The sequence below is a fragment of the Peromyscus californicus genome, unplaced genomic scaffold, assembly GCF_007827085.1.
Source record: "Peromyscus californicus insignis strain IS unplaced genomic scaffold, ASM782708v3 Scaffold_13__1_contigs__length_99412109, whole genome shotgun sequence".
Taxonomy (NCBI): domain Eukaryota; kingdom Metazoa; phylum Chordata; class Mammalia; order Rodentia; family Cricetidae; genus Peromyscus; species Peromyscus californicus.
In genome coordinates this window covers 4,452,398-4,464,759 of record NW_026294424.1, presented here as the reverse complement: position 1 = coordinate 4,464,759, position 12,362 = coordinate 4,452,398, and the positions used below count along the sequence as shown (strand labels likewise).

Sequence of the window (12,362 nt, the reverse complement as noted above, 5' to 3'; positions counted from 1 at the left end):
AAAAAGCTGATTGGCCAGTAGCCAGGCAGGAAGTATAGGATGGATAAGCAGACATGGAGAATTCTGGGAAGAGGAAGGCTGAGTGAGGAGACACCAGCCCACTGTCCAGGGAACAGCATGTAATGGCACACAGGTAAAGCCACGGAACACATGGTGACATATGGATTAACAGAAATGGGCTGAGTTTAAGTGTAGGAGCTAGTCAGTAGGAACCTAAGCTAATGGCTGAGAGTTTTAATTAATATAAGCCTCTGTGTGTTTACTTGGGTCTGAGAGCCTGCGTACCAGGCGGGACACAGGAAAACTTCCAGCTACAAGAACTCACTATGTAAGTATGTTAAGCAATCCTCCTCTCTCAGCCTCCTGAGTGCTAGGGTTATAGGCATATAGCACTATGCCCAGCAAATTTTGTTTTGCTTTAAATAAAAACTTCATTAATGGAACCACCATGCCTTTCAGTAGTCTCACTGTTGTCTATAGTAGCAAAGTTAAAGAAACCTTTTGCTTTTTAAATCTTACTACATAACCCAAGTTGTTCTTCTTACTCACTGTAATCCTCCTGTTTCAGCCTTCCAAGTGCTGGAATTATTGGTATAAGCCATCACACTCAGAAAATAGTGTTGCTAAGATTTATTTATTATGTATACAACGTTCTGCCTGCGTGTATGCCTGCAGGCCAGAAGAGGGCACCAGATCTCATTATTGATGGTTGTGAGCCACCATGTGGTTGCTGGGAATTGAACTCATGACCTCTGGAAGAACAGCCAGTGCTCTTAACCTCTGAGCCATCTCTCCAGCCCCCGAAAATAGTGTTTTGAAGAGACACCTTGCTCCAGTGTGACATAGCCAGAATATAGAGTCTACCTGAATATCAGTCAGCAAATGCATAAAGGAAATAAGGAACATAGATGCTGGGTTCTGTTCAACATCCCTGCCCCAAGATAAAATCTGTTATTTACTATAAGTCTAGGCAGAGAAAGGCAAGCTCCACACAATCCCGGTCTTTGGTTTGTTTGATTTTTTTTTTTTTTTCGAGACAGGGTTTCTCTGTGTAGCTTTGCGTCTTTCCTAGAACTCACTCTGTAGCCCAGGCTGGCCTCGAACTCACAGAGTTCCACCTGGCTCTGCCTCCCGAGTGCTGGGATTAAAGGTGTGCGCCGCCACCACCCGGCTGATTTTTGTTTTTCGAGACAGGGTTTCTCTGTGTAGCCCTGGCTATCCTGGAGTTTGCTTTGTAGACCAGGCTGACTTCAAACTCAGAAATCCACCTGCTTCTGCCTCTTGAGTGCTGGGATTAATGGTGTGCGCTGCTGCCACCACCACCACCTGGCCATGATCCCAGTCTCATGTGAAAACCAGTGCAGTTAATCACACAGACATTGAAAACAGAGGCTGGGGAGAGTAGGGAAGAGAGGAGGTTGAAAGTTGCTACCAATCCAAGTTAGATAGTAGGAATAAGTTTTGGAGTTCTGTTTCTATAAAAAGATAGCTACAGAGAGCAGTAATATACTGTATATTTCAAGAAAGTCAGAAAAGTATTATTTTTGTATTTTATTTTTCAGACTGGTTTCAAACTATGTCAGTGGTTCTCAACCTGTGGGTTGCGACCCCTTGTGAACAAAGCTTTTCATCTGGGTCACTTAAGACTATCCTGAATATCAGATATTTGCATTGCTATTTGTAACAGTAGGAAAATTTCAATTATGAAGTAGCAATGAAAATAATTTTATGGTTGGGGGTCACTATAACATGAGTAACTGTATTAAAGGCTTGCAGCATTAGGAAGGTTGAGAACCACTGCTCAATGTAGTTGACTCTGGCCTTGAACCCTGGTCCTCTGACCACCTGGCAAGTGCTGAAATTAAAAACTTGTAGCACTATATCACACTCTAGAGACAGGACTTCCCCAGTGCTTTTTTTCTTTTGTTTTTCGGGACAGGGTTTCTCTGTTTAGCCCTGGGTGTCCTGGAACTCACTGTGTAGACCAGGCTGGCCTTGAATTCACAGAAATCTGCCGGCCTCTGCCTCCTGAGTTCTGGGGTTAAAGGCCGTGTGCCACCACCACCCAGCCTATTCCTTTTTTCACTTCTTTCTTCCCTTCCACCCTTTGTCTTCTTTCCCTTGGATGTTTTTTAAGAATCTTGGGATCAAAAGGGCCTTTTGTGTTCTAAGCAAGAACTACATCTCCAGTCCTAAAAGGATTTGAGATAAAGTAAACAATATATACTTGATATACCATCTACTACTTACTAAACATCACAGTGTATACCGTCTACTACTTACAGGACATCACAGTGTATGTCATCTACTAAAATACCACATGGTGTTTACTTTCTATTAAAACAACACATGGTGTGGACAGTAAATGTATACAGTGTTTTTAAGGATTGGGCATGTAGTCAGTTATAGAGCACTTGCAAGTGGGAACCCTGAGTTGGGTCCACATCAGAGGAAAAACATTAAAAACACCTATTCTAACTGGTTGTGGTGATGCGTACCTGTAAGCCCAGTATGCAGGAGACTGAGGCAGGATAGTTTGCTGCAAGTTTGAGACCCCAGGCTTGGCTTCATGTTAAGGTACAATGTGAAACAAACAGGTTTTTTTTCATTATTTATTTTTATTTTATGTGCATTGGTGTTTTGCCTGCCTGTCTGTGTGAGAGTCTCAGATCTTGGGAGTTTACAGACAGTTGTGAGCTGCCATTTGGGTGCTAGGAATTGAACCCAGGTCCTCTGGAAGAGCAGCCACTGTCCTTAACCTCTGAGCCATCTCTCCAGCCCCAAAACAGTTTCATTCACTTCATTTTTGTCTTCATCATACTGATCTTATGTGACATGTGTTCCTGGACTTACTTGTTCTGTGAGTGCTAGGGATCTGAACTCGGGTTCTCATGTTTGTGTGGCAAATACTTTACCAACGGAGTTGTTTTTTCTAGCCCTACATTTTGTCAGTTAAAAAAAAAAAATGATTTATTGGCCAGGCAGTGGTGGTACATGCCTTTAATCCCAGCCCTTGAGAGGCCAGCCTGGTCTATAAAGTGAATTTCATTGAATTCTAGGCCAGCCAGGACTGTTATGCAGAGAAACCCTGTCTCAAACTCCCCCCCCCCCCACATATGCGTGCACATGTGTATTTTTCCTACATGTATGTCTGTGCACCACATGTGTGCATTGCACACAGAGGCTAGAAGAAGGCCTGAAATATCCCTAAGAAGTTGTAGGTACAGGTGGTTGTAAATCATCATGAGAATGCTGGAAACAGGTCCTCTATAAGAGTGGCTAATGCTGTTAACAGCTGAGCCATCTCTCCAGCCCCATATTTTGTCATTTTAATGGTAATAAGTAGCAACCTTTTTTTTCCCCATGTCAGATGGAAAATGTAATAATATCAATAATGAGGGTTGAAGGAGGTGTGTTACATAATGGTGTAAACACCCAGTAATCACACTTAAGAACTGAAAAGGATGGGAAATAGTGGCCATTTTGACTGGCGATTACTATGTTCTAGTGTCTAGACTTCAGACTCGGCATTTAAGCTCATAACCTACAGTATCTCAGCATCTTGTTTGGTTCTCTGGCAAGCCTGAGTAGGTTTTGTTTTGTTTTGTTTTTTTTTTTTGGTTTTTTGAGACAGGGTTTCTCTGTGTAGCTTTGTGCCTTTCCTGGAACTCGCTTTGTAGACCAGGCTGGCCTCGAACTCAGATCCGCCTGGCTCTGCCTCCCGAGTGCTGGGATTAAAGGCTTGCGCCACCACCGCCCGGCTCTTGAGTAGATTTTTAAAACTACATTCATAAGTGAATGAAGAAACAGGCCAAGAAGGGCTAAGCACTTGCTGGAGGGTGAAGAGTGGGTAATGAGTGTCACCTAATGTTGTACTCTTTTATTCCAAGGGTTTAAATTATGAGCAACCATAATTTTCAGTAACAGTGTTTTCAGAGCTTATGAAATGCCTGTTTCTTAAAAGAATGTCTTCTCCAAGGGAAAAGAGGCTTTTCAAGGTTGCACATGGCCTGTTGGGAGATGGAGTTAGAGTTGAAATTTAGGATTTTTTGTTTGTTTGTTTTGGTTTGGTTTGTTTTTTTCGAGACAGGGTTTTGCTGTGAAGCTTTGGAGCCTGTCCTGGAACTCACTCTGTAGACCAGACTGGCCTCAAGCTCACAGAGATCCACCTGCCTTTGCCTTCCAAGTGCTGGGATTAAAGGCATGCATCACCACCACCCGGCAAAATTCAGGTTTTCTAACTGCTGAGTTCCAGGCTCTCATGGAGCTGTTGTGCAGTTTCCTCCTTGACTACTAACATTCAGACTGTTAGTTTCCCCTCAGTGGTGACTTACACTGACATATGAAAAGCATTCTGCTAGTCTGCGGTTGTTTATTTATTCCAATACAGCCTTGATTTTGTAGACATTATATTTAGAAACGTGTAGGTACAAATACAGAACTCAGGCTGACTAAATTTTGTTGGGCGAGGGACATATGGTTCTGGGGTAATGTTTTGTTATTTTCTTCTTCATTCTGTTTTATAACAAATTCAGATGATTCAGACGGTTGGAACATTTATCAGCATCAATGTTACTAATCTGGGAAGACACATCAACATTATAGAAAGGAGCTTAGTTTAGAAAAGACATTTTCAAACAAAATCCACTTTTTAGGATTCTACCTGTTTTGTGTTCTTTTCACGCTTCACTATTGACATAGTTTCTTGTTGGGTTACTTTGTGGGTACACTTCAGAGTTTTATTCCTAGACATGTAGTTCTTAATGATGTAGTCTGTAACTTCAGCTATTCTGGTCTACACTACTTGCTTTTTAGCTGTTGGTTCAGAGGCATGAATCCACATGGTCAGGCCCATTGTCAGCTGCTTGATGTTGCTATTCACTTATTGGATATAAAGACTTCTAAACTGTCAGAACCCCAAATTGTAGGCTCAGGAAGGAGATTTTCTTCTGGAATGTTCATTAACCTTAGCAGTGAGAGATGATACTTTCATTTAAAGTTTAAATTTTAAACACTTCTTTTTCAGATTTGTCCATCTGACCATAGGAGAACAAGTATCATGTATTGGTCATTTATATAGAATATTGGCTGTAGGGCTGGAGAGATGACTCAGATGTTGAGAGCAAGGGCTGCTCTGCCAGAGGTCCTGAGTTCAATTCCCAGCAACCACATGGTGGCTCACAACCATCTGTAAAGAGATCTGGTGCCCTCTTCTGGCCTGTAGGCATGCATGCAGGTAGAACACTGTATTCATAATAAATAAATAAATCTTAAAAAAAAAAAAAGAAAGAATACTGGCTGTATCTAGTGGGACTGTTCTAGACCAGAGGTTTCCCATCCGGTGCTGTGGGTCTTCAGCAGGCCATCACACAATTTTACTTACTTGCTTACTTAGTTATTTATTGTGAACTGAAGCTTCCTGTCCCTATTGTCAGGTTGCAGATAACCTATTCAGAGGCTGAATATGAATTATAAATGCTTGTCTGATAGCTCAAGCTTATTAATAACTAGCTTTACATTTTAAGTTAACCCATATTCCTTATTTACGCTCTGCCATGACCCATGTTCCTTATTTATGCTCTGCCACGTGACAGTACCTTTATTAGCATGGCACATTTATCTCCTGCTCTGTGTCTGGCTGGTGATTCCTGGCCTCATCCTTCTTCCTATCATCCTTAGTTTGATCACCCCACAATACTTCCTGCCTGGCTTCAGGCCAATCAGCATTTTATTAAACTAATTCAAGTGACAAATCTTAACAGTGTACAAGAGGATTATTCTACAGCATTTCCCCCTTTTTGTCTACTTTAAAAAAAGGAAGGTTTTATCTTTAACATAGTACTATTATACACAACAAAAAACAGTTATCAATTAAGAATTACAGTTACAACATTCAGTCTGTTTGTATTTGGCAAAATTAGAGAACATACTCTATTATCTGTCTTATTGTTGTGAGACCAAAGTTTTATATCTATTTTTACTCTCTATCCTGACTTGCTGCATTACCAACCTTTTTTTTTGTTTTGTTTTTCAAGACAGGGTTTCTCTGTGTAGCTTTGCGCCTTTCCTGGATCTCGCTCTGTAGACCAGGCTGGCCTCGAACTCACAAAGATCCGCCTGCCTCTGCCTCCTGAGTGCTGGGATTAAAGGCTAGGCTCACAACCAAAAATAAAACTATCTTTTTATGTCTCTGAACTTTATACACTTTACACCTCTTTTGTGAATTTCTTTTCTGAATTTGTTAACAAGGAAAACTATAACTATAGCTATCTAGTCTTCAACTCCAACAGAGATCCTAGAAGGATGAAGTGTTACCTAATGACAGGGACATCAGGCTGCCTGGACAGTCACCCAAAGTTTCTCTGTTACGTTAGGGCATCCAACTCTGGCCTACAGGCCTAGTATATCTGACAGACTTTCCTGTGAAGCAGGGAATTTTTTTTTTTTATTAAGAAAATTTTTTCATTCATTTTACACACCAAAGATCCCTCTCTTCCTGTCTTCCCAGCTCTCCCCCCCCCCAACCCACCCTCCACTCCCTCCACAAGAAGGCAAGGCCTCCCATGGAGAGGCACATCCCATAGAGGCAAGTCCAAGCCTTTCCCCCTGCCTCAAGGCTCCACAAGGTGTCCCATCATAAGTAGTGGACTCCAAAAACCCTTGTAGTTGAAGGTTTTCCTGGTCCTGCCTGGCTCCTGTGGCCCCACGGCCCGCAGCTGCTCAGACCCAGGTAAGAGGCTTATATTAATTAAAACTGTTTGGCCATTAGCTCAGGCCTGTCATTAGCTCTTACACTTAAACTTAGCCCATTTTTGTTAATCTATATGTCGCCACATGTTCTGTGACTTTACCTGTGTGCCATTACATGCTGTTCCCTGGACAGTGGGCTGGTGTCTCCTCACTCAGCCTTCCTCTTCCCAGAATTTTCCTTGTCTGCTTATCCTGCTTATACATCCTGTCTGGCTACTGGCCAATCAGCGTTTTATTAAACCAGTGTACAAAAGCATTATCCCACAGTATTTCCTCTTTTCTGTTTAATTGAAAAGGAAACTTCTAACTTTAACATAGTAAAATTACATATAACAAAACGCATTATTAAGCAAGAATTACAGTTACAATATCTAGTCTATTTATATTTGGCAAAGTTATAGAAAATATTTTATCATCTATCCTTTATTTGTGAGTCTGTTTCATATCTAATTTAGCTTTTATCATAACCAAGGAAAATTATCTGTCTAGTCTTTAACTACATCAAAGACCTCAGAAGGATACAATATTATCTAAGTAAACAGGGAGAGCATTGTAAGCAACTTCCAAAAATCTAGAATGACAGAGACAGCTGTCTGCTTGGACAGTCATCCAAAGTTCCTCTGCAGCATTGGGGCATCCATCTTTAGCCCATAGGTCTAGTCTCTCAGTCACTTTTTTTTTTCTGTGTCCTGTAGAATGTCTGGCAGATTCTTTTGTGAAGCAGGAACCTGAAGGACTGTCTTGCCTTGCAAAGTTCAGTGGTCACCTTTCTTTGGATCCTGCACGTCCAGTTGATACATTTTGTCAGGAAGTCCAGGCAAGAACAGTTTCTTGCCCAAATGGCTATTTTTGCCAAGAAGAAGATAAACTCCATATGGAGTGTCTTTGATGTCCATCTTCCTCTTTGAAGTAAATTGGTGCTGCCAGGAGCAGACATGTCTCACTGTCCAGAAAAGTCTTAAGTTTTTTTTTTTTTTTTTTGGTTTTTCGAGACAGGGTTTCTCTGTGTAGCTTTGTGCCTTTCCTGGAACTCACTTGGTAGCCCAGGCTGGCCTCAAACTCACAGAGATCCACCTGGCTCTGCCTCCCGAGTGCTGGGATTAAAGGCGTGCGCCACCACCGCCCGGCTAAGTTTTTAAAACATTTTAAATGCCGTATTCTGTAGGTCTTTGAAGTCTTTGAAGATTACCTAATTGAAATATATCTATGTATACCTAGAAAACTTAACATGACTTTGATTATCATAGATGATTAACTATTAATCTGTATTTCTTAATTATCCATTACAATTTAAATGAGTTACATAAACATAATACCTTAAACAAGAGTGTATATATAGATTATAATAAAATCAACTCTAAATTTATATCAATAAACTGAAATCCATAGCAATAAAACATTTTTAAACAAGTTGTTGCTCTTTAAAAGTAGGGTCATTAATCTACCCATTTATCCTGTCATATCTATATTACCCCCTTTTCTTCTTTAGAAAGAGATTGTATTTATAATTAACCCTCTTTAAATAAAAATAAACATTTAAAACAGTATTTTGGGAATTTGAGAGTAGCTTTTTACACATTTTTGTTGGATGAGTGTGCTGGCAATCTAATGGGGATCCTGAGAAAATTAAGAATTATGGCCAAGTCTTGACTGAAATAATCTGTGAGGCTGTGTTGTTTGAGCCAGTTGCCTTGAAATCATTTTGGATCATCTGGGTCATGGTGTCATCAGAGACCTTTTAGGGGGTCTTGACTGGCTAAACCTGATATATCTTAATGTGGAACAAATCTATAGTTTCTTGTTTTCTGTGGAAACAAAAGCAGAGCCTTCTCTTTAAATCAACATATCCTTAGATCTAAATTTTGAAGTCAAGATATCTTTTTATATATATATATATGCTTAATTTAACAGGCTTTATAATCAAGTGTTTTTTTGTAGATAAAAATATCAAAGACAACACAATCTAGATTCTCTATTTAATTTGGTTATTTTTATATTACCTTTACTGTTTTTTTAAAGACTAAAACTATTTTTTATATAACTATATTTTTTTCTTTTAAGTCTATGTACATTTTTACATACACTGTAAATCATTTAAAGTCTTATTTAATTGAATCTGTCTTATTGTGTAACTATTGTTTTAAACTGTAGTAACTAGTACTGAAGCAGAAGCCTTGGCTGCTGACTCCGCCCATTTTAGCTTTTCAACATGGTGGAGGTAATTTACCTCTAGATCAGGGAGCCATGTTCTCTGTTGACTCTGGGAGGCAATGGGTCCATACCTCCATTCAGCATTATGTAGCCCAGAAACTTTTTTTTTTTTTTTTTTGTACTAGTAAAAGTTAAATCTGTCACGCAGTATTCTGTGTGGCTTGGAGATGCCGCTGTGTACCGTGGCAGGAATCTGCAGCCATGCTGCACTCAAGTCCACATGCCTCTGTGAACCTGTCATACTGTAGCTCATGGCTTGCCTGAGAGACACAGCTAGGAAGCTGTTTTTAGCTTTATTTTAAAATCTTTTTTTCTTTTCTTTGCTTTGCTTTTCTTTCTTTCTTTTTTTTTTTTAAAGCTTTTTTAGGTTTTAGGTGGAAACTGTTGCCCCACGTTGGGCGCCATTTCTAGTTGAAGGTTTTCCTGGTCCTCCCTGGCTCCTGTGGCCCCACGGTCCGCAGCTGCTCAGACCCAAGTAAACACACAGAAGCTTATTAAAACTGCTTGGCCATTAGCTCAGGCCTGCCACTGATTAGCTCTTACACTTAAACTGAGCCCATTTTTGTTAATCTATATGTCGCCACATGTTCTGTGGCTTTACCTGTGTGCCATTACATGCTGTTCCCTGGACAGTGGGCTGGTGTCTCCTCACTCAGCCTTCCTCTTCCCAGAATTTTCCTTGTCTGCTTATCCTGCTTATACATCCTGTCTGGCTACTGGCCAATTGGTGTTTTATTAAACCAGTGTACAAAAACATTATCCCACAGCAAGCCCCCTCATGCACCAGGGATGGATTCTGAATCTACCACCAGGGGTCACCCCAAGCAGATCAAGCTACACAATTGTCTTGCCATGCAGAGGACCTAGTCCAGTTCCATGCAGGCTCCACAGCCATTGATCCAACTCTCATGAGTTTCTCACTAGTTTGGTTTGGTCATCTCTGCAGGTTTCCCCATCATGATCCTGATGCACTTGCTCATAGAATCCCCTCCTCTCTCCCTCCAAGTGGACTCCTGGTGTTTGGCTGTGGATCTCTGCATCTTCCTCCATCAGTCATTGGAATTCAGTTCAGGCACCCTCTCCACTATTTCTAGTAGTCCAAGCTGGGGTCATCCTTGGGGATTCCTGGCAACTTCCCTAGCAACGGGTTTCTCTCTATCCCCATGATATCTCCTTCTGTCATGGTATCTCTCTCATGAAGCAGGGAATTTTGAAGTACTGTCCTACATTATCTTGTCAAAGTTCAGCAGTTGCCTTTCTTGTGTCCTGCTGGTCCAGTTTGGACAGTAACTGTCAGCAGTTGAGGCAAAGACGATTTCTTTGCCCATATGGCTAGCTTTTGCCATAAAGAAAACAAACTCCATATGGAGTTCTTTTATACCCATCATCCTCTTTGAAGTAATTGGTGCTGCCAGGAGCAGACATATCTCACTGTTGAGAAAAGTTTTAAGTTCTTAAAACATTTTAAACACTATATTCTGTAGGTCTTTGAAGTGTTTGAAGATTGCCTATCTGAAATATATCTCTGTATGACCATGAAAACCTGACATGACTATGAGTTTGCTATTATAGATGACTATTAATCTGTATTTCTTTATAATATAAATTTAATTGAGCTGCATAAACATATTTTAAGAATAGAAATAAACATACACTATAACAAAAGTAACTTTAAATTTGTATCAATAAACCAAAATCCATGCTAATGTAAAATATGTACGATTAATAGTTGTTTTTTTTGATTAAAGTAGATTCAATATTTTACCCTTTTATCCTATCATTTCTATATCCCCCTCTTTTTCTTTTCAGAATAAGATCCCTGAATCTAATCTCCTTTGTTTATCTTGTTTTCTACCATTACCAATAACAACTTTTAACCAACCCCACTTAAATTGGGAATGTGGGCATAATTCTCTAGACTACTTTTTGTTGATTGGTGGGCACTGGTAATATTTGAGGGACCCTGAGAAAATCCAGAATTATGGTCAAGTACTGACTGGAGTATTCTATGAGGCTGGATCATCGCAGCCAGCAGCCTTGAAGCTATTCTGGATGCAGGATTCTGAGGAGCCTGTAACAAATTTTGAGATGCTGGATCACCTGGGCCATCTGTTTTCATTGGTGTCTGGTCCCCTTCCTCTGAAAATACATAAAATTTTAAAGATAACATATATAATAATCTGTATTAATATGTTAGATTGTGCATCATACACTTGAGTCAAAGATGATTTCTTGTTATGTGATTGAGCAGGTAAAATATGCATCACATGTCTTGCAGTTCTTCTAAGTTTATTTATTTATTTTTTTTGTCTGTAGTCAGGATTTCAGGGGCTCTTCTTCGATCAAACCTGATATTCTTTAACTGAGAATGAATTTCCTATGGAAACAAAAGCATAACCTCTTCTCCAAAGTAGCATTTTTTAAACTTAAATTTTGACGTTTAAAAACATTTTGAAATTGAAAATTTTGAAGTTGAAAAACATTTTCAAAATATATAGGTTGGTTTAATCTAGCAGCATTTATAATCAAATGTCTCTTAGCAGCTCTTGCTCTTTCCTCTGCAGTCAAAAAACTCAAAAGACAACATAATATACGGTATCCAGACTCTGTGTATATTCCCTTTTTGTGGCTTTTTCTTTTATATTACTTTATTCCCCCTTTAAGGACTTTATTTTATTATTTTACAATTATTTTTCTTTTTTATGACTGTCTATTCCCGTTTTCTTTTCTCTCCCAAGCCTATGTCTATTTTTAAGCACACTCTAACTTATTTAGAGGTTTCTTTTGTCTGAATCTGTCTCTGTTGTGTATCCTCAACCTTTTTTTGACCACATGAGTCTTTAAACTACTAAGTGGCTTGGCTAGGACCAAAGTAGGGCTTTGGCGGCTGGCTCTGCCCCATGTTTTGACTTCCTGAGAGTCTAGCTTCATGGCGGAGGTACTCCAACTCTGGGGAGTTTCTAGGTCCATGCTGCCACAGAGTAGTGTGCCACCGGCTGCTCATAAACACCCTATAAGTGTTTGGTAGTAGTACCTCTTAAAAGAGCTGCCCATTTTTGCCACTGATGCTGAGTCATGAAGTCATCTCTTAAAGGATTCTCGCCTCTGCTTGCCGCCAGCAAACAGAGCCTACTGGAAAAAAGACTATTACCAAGAAGCTGCATTTGACTCCAGTTTTGTGTGTTTAGAATCCTTTTTTAAGCTTTGTCAGGTTTTATGTGGAAATTTTGGCCATACATTTTCTGTCCCACCCGCCAATTCTCAAATAACCATTCAGTGGCTTATATTAATTGTAAATGTTTGTCTGATAGGTCAGGCTTTTTACTAACTAACTCTACATTTTAAGTTAACCCATATTACTTATTTGCTCTCTGCCACATGACAGTACTTTTTGGTTTTTC

General features: G+C 39.9%; 1 protein-coding gene and 1 non-coding gene across 5 annotated transcripts in view; one reads left to right on the top strand and one right to left on the bottom strand.

The window, feature by feature from the left end:
• Positions 1–12,362, top strand: part of Fam193a (family with sequence similarity 193 member A) — a 135,084-nt gene that overhangs the window by 24,671 nt on the left and 98,051 nt on the right. The gene's annotated exons all lie outside the window — the stretch shown is intronic.
• On the bottom strand, positions 3,365–3,466 carry LOC128109198 (small nucleolar RNA U13). Its single transcript, XR_008217738.1, has one exon. It is a non-coding gene; the product is annotated as a small nucleolar RNA U13 (small nucleolar RNA).